Here is a 7,571-nt window from a genome sequence, read left to right as displayed (position 1 = left end):
AAAGATGGGCGGAGAAGGGCAAAGAAGGGTGGAGAAGGGCAAAGACAGGCGGAGAAGGGCAAAGACAGGCGGAGAAGGGCAAAGACAGGCGGAGAAGGGCAAAGACAGGCGGAGAAGGGCAAAGACAGGCGGAGAAGGGCAAAGACAGGCGGAGAAGGGCAAAGACAGGCGGAGAAGGGCAAAGAGGGGTGGAGAACAGCAAAACCTGGCAAAGACGGGCAGAGAAGGACAAAGACGGGCGGAGAAGTGCAAAGATGGGCAGAGTAGTGTGGAGAATACCAGAGAAGGGCAAAGATGGGCGGAGAAGGGCAAAGGTGGGTGGAGAAGGGCTAAGACAGGTGGAGAATTTGGGAAAATACTCAAGAAAGGCAAAGAGGGGCGGAGAAGTGCAAAGACGAGAACAGATGGGCCGAGAAGGGTAAAGACGGGCAAAGACAGTCGGAGAAGGGCAAATAAGGTTGGAGAAGTGCAAAGACGGTCGGAGAAGGGAAAAGACGGGGAGAGAAGTTCAAAGAAGGGTGGAAAAGTGTGGAGAATACCAGGGAAAAGCAAAGTCAGGCGGAGAAGGGCAAAAACAGGCGGAGAAGGGCAAAGACGAGCGGCAGAGGGCAAAGACTCTCAGAGAAATGCGGAAAATACCGGAGAAGGATAAAGACGGGCGGAGATGGGCAAAGACGGACGGAGAAGGGCAAAGAGGGTTGGAGAAGGGCAAAGATGAGCGGAGAAGAGAAAATACAGGCAGAGAAGGGCAAATACAGGTGGAGAAGAGCAAAGACGGGCGGAGAATGTGTAAAATAGTGGAGAAGGGCAAAGACGGGCGGAGAAGTGCAGAAAATATTGGGGAATTGCAAGGACAAGCGGAGAATGGCAAAGACGGGCAGAGAAGGGCAAAGACGGGTGGAGAAGGGCAAAGGTGGGCGGAGAAGGGCAAAGACGGGTGGAGAAGTGCGGAAAATACCAGAGAAGAGGAAAGACGGGCGGAGAAGTGCGGAGAATACTATAGAAGAGCAAAGACGGGCGGAGAAGGGCAAAGACGGGTGGAGAAGGGCAAAGGTGGGCGGAGAAGGGCAAAGACGGGTGGATAAGTGTGGAAAATACCAGAGAAAGGCAAAGACGGGCGGAGAAGTGTGGAAAATATCGGAGAATTGCAAGGAGCGGTGGAAAAGGGCAAAGACCGGCGGAGAAGGGAAAAGCTGGGCAGAGAAGTGAAAAGACAGATGGAGAAGTGAGGAAAAAAATGGAGAAGGGCAAAGACGGGTGGAGAAAAATGGAGAATACTGGAGAAGGGCAAAGATTGGTGGAGAAGGGCAAAGAGAGGCGGAGAAAGGGAAAGACGGGTGGAGAAGGGCAAAGACGGGCGGAGAAGTGAGGAAAATACCGGAGAAAAGCAAAGATGGGCAGAAAAGTGCGGAAAATACCAGAGAAAGGCAAGGATGGACGGAGAATTGTCGAAAATACCGGAGAAAGTCAAGGACGGGCGGAGAAGTGCGGAGAATACCGGAGAAGGGCAAAGACGGTTGGGGAAGGCCAAAGACGGGCGGAGAAGTGTGGAAAATACCGGAGAAGAGCAAAGACGGGTGGAGAAGGGCAAAGACGGGTGGAGAAGGGCAAAGACGGGCCGAGAAGGGCAAAGACGGGCCGAGAAGGGCAAAGACGGGCCGAGAAGGGCAAAGACGGGCCGAGAAGGGCAAAGACGGGCCGAGAAGGGCAAAGACGGGCCGAGAAGGGCAAAGACGGGCCGAGAAGGGCAAAGACGGGTGGAGAAGTGCTTAAAATATCGGAAAAGGGCAAAGACGGGCGGAGAAGGTCTAACATGCCTGGAGAAGGGCAAAGACGGACGGAGATAGGCAAAGACGGGCGGAGAAGGGCAGAAAACAGCGGCGAATGTCAAAGAGGGGTGGAGAACAGCAAAACCTGGCAAAGACGGGCAGAGAAGGACAAAGACGGGCGGAGAGGTGCAAAGATGGGCAGAGTAGTGTGGAGAATACCAGAGAAGGGCAAAGGCTAGTGGAGAAGGGCTAAGACAGGTGGAGAATTTGGGAAAATACTCAAGAAAGGCAAAGAGGGGCGGAGAAGTGCAAAGACGAGAACAGATGGGCCGAGAAGGGTAAAGACGGGCAAAGACAGTCGGAGAAAGGCAAATAAGGTTGGAGAAGTGCAAAGACGGTCGGAGAAGGGAAAAGACGGGGAGAGAAGTTCAAAGAAGGGTGGAAAAGCGTGGAGAATACCAGGGAAAAGCAAAGTCAGGCGGAGAAGGGCAAAAACAGGCGGAGAAGGGCAAAGACGAGCGGCGAAGGGCAAAGACTCTCAGAGAAATGCGGAAAATACCGGAGAAGGATAAAGACGGGCGGAGAAGGGCAAAGACGGACGGAGAAGGGCAAAGAGGGGTGGAGAAGGGCAAAGACGAGCGGAGAAGAGAAAATACAGGCAGAGAAAGGCAAATACAGGCGGAGAAGAGCAAAGACGGGCGGAGAATGTGTAAAATAGTGGAGAAGGGCAAAGACGGGCGGAGAAGTGCAGAAAATCCTGGAGAATTGCAAGGACCAGCGGAGAATGGCAAAGACGGGCAGAGAAGGGCAAAGACGGGTGGAGAAGGGCAAAGGTGGGTGGAGAAGGGCAAAGGTGGGTGGAGAAGGGCAAACACAGGCGGAGAAGGGCAAAGAACGGGGGACAAGGGCAAAGACGGGCAGAGAAGGGCAAAGATGGGCGGAGAAGGGCAAAGAACAGGGGAGAAGGGCAAAGACGGGCAGAGAAGGGCAAAGATGGGCGGAGAAGGGCAAAGAACGGGGGAGAAGGGCAAAGACAGGTGGACAAGGGAAAAGACAGGTGGACAAGGGCAAAGACAGGTGGACAAGGGCAAAGACAGGCGGAGAAGTGCGGAGAATACCGGAAATGGGCAAAGACGGGCGGAGAAGTGCAGAAAATAGCGGCGAATGTCAAAGAGGGGTGGAGAACAGCAAAACGTGGCAAAGACGGGTGGAGAAGGACAAAGACGGGCAAAGAAGTGCAAAGATGGGCAGAGTAGTGTGGAGAATACCAGAGAAGGGCAAAGATGGGCAGAGAAGGGCAAAGGTGGGTGGAGAAATGCGAAATATAATGGAGAAAGGCAAAGACGGGCGGAAAAGTGCAAAGACGAGCGGCGAAGGGCAAAGACTGTCAGAGAAATGCGGAAAATACCGGAGAAGGATAAAGACAGGCGGAGAAGGATAAAGACGGGCGGAGAAGGGCAAAGACGGGCGGAGAAGGGCAAAGACGGGCGGAGAAGTGCGAAATATAATGGAGAAAGGCAAAGACGAGCGGAAAAGTGCAAAGACAGGCGCAGAAGGGCAAAAACAGGTGGAGAAGGGCAAAGACGAGCAGCGAAGGGCAAAGACTGTCAGAGAAATGTGGAAAATACCGGAGAAGTATAAAGACAGGCGGAGAAGGGCAAAGACGGATGGAGAAGAGGAAAGAGGGGTGGAGAAGGGCAAAGACGAGTGGAGAAGGGAAAATACAGGCAGAGAAGGGCAAATACAAGTGGAGAAGGGCAAAGAAGGGCGGAGAAGTGTGTAAAATAGTGGAGAAGGGCAAAGATGGGCGGAGAAGTGCAGAAAATATTGGAGAATTTCAAGGAACGGCGGAAAATGGCAAAGACGGTCGGAGAAGGGCAAAGAGGGGCGGAGAAGTGCAGAAAATACCAGAGAAGAGGAAAGATGGGCAGAGAAGGGCGGAAAACACCAGAGAAAGGCAAGGATGGACGGGGAATTGTGGAAAATACCAGAGAAGGGCAAGGAAGGGCGGAGAAGTGCAGAGAATTCTGTAGAAGAGCAAAGAAGGGCGGAGAAGGGCAAAGACGGGCGGAGAAGTGTGGAATATACCGGAAAAATTCAAAGACGGGTGGAAAAGTGCAAAGAGAGGCGGAGAAGGCCAAAAACAGGCGGAGAAGGGCAAAGAAGTGCGGAGAAGTGCAGAAAATACCGGAGAAGAGCAAAAACGGGCGTAGAAGGGCAAAGACAGGCGGAGAAGAGTAAAGATGTGCAGAGAAGGGCAAAGGCGGGCAAAGACAGGTGGAGAAGGGCAAAGAGGGGCAAAGACGGGTGAAGAAGGGTAAAGAAGGGAGGAGAAGTGTGGAGAATAACAGAAGAGCAAAAACAGGCGGAGAAGGGCAAAGACGGGCCGAGAAGTGCAAAGAAAGGCGGAGAAGAGCAAAGACGGGCGGAGAAGGGCAATGAAGGGCGGTGAAGGGCAAAGAATTGCGGAGAAGGGCAAAGACTTGCGGAGAAGGGCAAAGACGGGCAGAGAAGTGCAAAGAAGAGCGGAGAAGTGTGGAGAAGAGCGGAGAAAGGCAAAGACGGGCGGAGAAGTGTGGAAAATATCGGAGAATTGCAAGGAGCGGCGGAGAAGGGCAAAGACAGGCAGAGAAGGGAAAAGATGGACGGAGAAGTGCAAAGACAGGCGGAGAAGAGCAAAGACAGGCGGAGAATTGCGTAAAATACCGGAGATGGGCAAAGACGGACGGAGAATGTCAAAGAGGGGCGGAGAAGTGTGGAGAATACCGGAGAAGGGCAAAGATGGTTGGAGAAGGGCAAAGATGGTTGAAGAAGGGCAAAGACGGGTGGAGAAGGGCAGAGAAGGGTGGAGGAATGCAAAGACGGGCAGAGAAGAGTAAAGACGGGTGGAGAAGGGCAAAAACGGATGCAGAAGAGCAAAGACGGGCGGAGAAGGGCAAAGATGGTTGGAGAAGGGCAAAGAAGGTTGGAGAAGGGAAAAGACGGGCGGAGAAGGGCAAAGACTGGCGGAGAAGGGGAACGAGAGGTGGAGAAGAGCAAAGACATGTGAAGAAGGGCAAAGATGGGCGGAGAAGGGCAAAGTCAGGCGCAGAAGTGCGGAAAATACCTGAAAAGGGCAAAGACGGGTGGAGAAAGGCAAAGACGAGTGGAAAAAGGCAAAGACGGACAGAGAAGGGCAAAGACTGGTGGAAAAGTGCAAAGACGGGCGGAGAAGGGCAAAGATGGGTGGAGAAAGGCAAAGACGGGCGGAGAAGGACACAGACGGTTGAAGAAGTGTGGAGAATACCAGAGAAAGTCAAAGACGGGCAGAGAAGTATGGAAAATATCGGAGAATAGCAAAGAGCGGCGGAAAAGGGCAAAGACAGGCGGAGAAGGGAAAAGATGGGCACAGAAGTGCAAAGACGGGCGGAGAAGTGCGGAGAATACCGGAGAAGGGCAAAGACGGTTGGAGAAGGGCTAAGATGGGCGGAGAAGTGTGGAAAATACCGGAGAAGAGCAAAGAAGGGTGGAGAAGGGCAAAGAAGGGTGGAGAAGGGCAAAGAAGGGTGGAGAAGGGCAAAGACGGGTGGAGAGGGGCAAAGACGGGTGGAGAGGGGCAAAGACGGGTGGAGAGGGGCAAAGACGGGTGGAGAGGGGCAAAGACGGGTGGAGAGGGGCAAAGACGGGTGGAGAGGGGCAAAGACGGGTGGAGAGGGGCAAAGACGGGTGGAGAAGTGCGGAAAATACCAGAGAAGGGCAAAAACGGGCTGAGAAAGGCAAAGACAGTTGGAGAAGAGCAAAGATTTGCGGAGAAGAGCAAAGGCAGGCAAAGACGGGCGGAGAAGAGCAAAGACGGGTGGACAAGTGCAAAGAAAGGCGGAGAAGTGCGTAAAATATCGGAAAAGGGCAAAGACGGGCGGAGAAGTGCTAACACAGGCAGAGAAAAGCAAAGACGGGCGGAGAAAGGCAAAGACAGGCAGAGAAGGGCAAAGACAGGCGGAGAAGGGCAAAGAACAGGGGAGAAGGGCAAAGAACAGGGGAGAAGGGCAAAGACGCGCGAAGGACTGCAAAGAGAGGTGGAGAAGGCCAAAAAGAGGCGTAGAACTGAAAAGACAGGCGGAGAAGTGGAGAGAATACCGGAGAAGGGCAAGGAGGGGTGGAGAATGGCAAAGACGGGTGTAGAAGGGCAAAGAAGGTCGAAGAAGGGCAAAGATGGGCCGAGAAGTGCGGAAAATACCGGAGAAGGGCAAAAACGGACCGAGAATGACAAAGACAGGCGGAGAAGAGCAAAGACGGGTGGAGAAGTTCAAAGACAAGCGGAGAAGTGCAAAGACAAGCGGAGAAGTGCGTAAAATATCAGAAAAGGCCAAAGATGGGTGGAGAAGGGCAAAGATGGGCGGAGAAAAGCAAAGACGGGCGGAGGAGGGCAAAGACGGGCGGAGGAGGGCAAAGACGGGCGGAGGAGGGCAAAGACGGGCGGAGGAGGGCAAAGACGGGCGGAGGAGGGCAAAGACGGGCGGAGGAGGGCAAAGACGGGCGGAGGAGGGCAAAGACGGGCGGAGGAGGGCAAAGACGGGCGGAGGAGGGCAAAGACGGGCGGAGGAGGGCAAAGACGGGCGGAGGAGGGCAAAGACGGGCGGAGGAGGGCAAAGACGGGCGGAGGAGGGCAAAGACGGGCGGAGGAGGGCAAAGATGGGCGGAGAAGGGCAAAGATAGGCGGAGAAGGCCAAAAACAGGTGTAGAAGGGAAAAGACGGGCGGAGAAGTGGTGAGAATACCGGAGAAGGGCAAAGACGGGCCGAGAAAGGCAAAGACGGGCCGAGAAGGGCAAAGACGGGCCGAGAAGGGCAAAGACGGGCCGAGAAGGGCAAAGACGGGCCGAGAAGGGCAAAGACGGGCCGAGAAGGGCAAAGACGGGCCGAGAAGGGCAAAGACGGGCCGAGAAGGGCAAAGACGGGCCGAGAAGGGCAAAGACGGGCCGAGAAGGGCAAAGACGGGCCGAGAAGGGCGAAAAAGGGTGAAGAAGAATAAAGACGGGTGGAGAAGGGCAAAGAAGGGCGGAGAAGGGCAAAGACGTGCGGAGAAGGTTAAACACGGGCAGAGAAGTGTGGAAAATACCTGAAAAGGGCAAAGATGGGTGGAGAAGGGCAAAGACGGGTGGAGAAGGGCAAAGACGAGCAAGGAAGGGCAAAGACAGTTGGCAAAAAGCAAAGATGGGCTGCGAAGTGCAGGGACAGGCAGAGAAGTGCGGAAAATTCCGGAGAAGGGCAAAGACGGGCGGAGAAGGGCAAAGACGGGCGGAGAAGGGCAAAGATGGGCGGAGAAGGGCAAAGACGGGCGGAGAAGTGCAGAAAATAGCAGAGAAGGGCAAAGATGGGCAGAGAAGTGCAGTAAATAACGGTGAAGGACAAAGACGGGCGGAGAAGTGCAAAGAAGGTAGGAGAAGGGCAAAGACGGGCGAAGAAGTGTGGAAATACCGGAGAAGTGCAATGACGGGCGGAGAAGGGCAAAGATGGGCGGAGAAGGCCAAAGATGGGCGGAGAAGGGCAAAGATGGGCGGAGAAGGGCAAAGATGGGCGGAGAAGGGCAAAGATGGGCGGAGAAGGGCAAAGATGGGCGGAGAAGGGCAAAGATGGGCGGAGAAGGGCAAAGATGGGCGGAGAAGGGCAAAGATGGGCGGAGAAGGGCAAAGATGGGCGGAGAAGGGCAAAGAAGGGTGGAGAAGGGCAAAGACAGGCGGAGAAGGGCAAAGACAGGCGGAGAAGGGCAAAGACAGGCGGAGAAGTGCAGAAAATAGCGGAGAATGTCAAAGAGGGGTGGAGAA

The sequence above is a fragment of the Phaenicophaeus curvirostris genome, unplaced genomic scaffold (assembly GCF_032191515.1).
Source record: "Phaenicophaeus curvirostris isolate KB17595 unplaced genomic scaffold, BPBGC_Pcur_1.0 scaffold_55, whole genome shotgun sequence".
Lineage (NCBI taxonomy): Eukaryota > Metazoa > Chordata > Aves > Cuculiformes > Cuculidae > Phaenicophaeus > Phaenicophaeus curvirostris.
Note: the sequence above shows the minus strand (reverse complement) of the source record.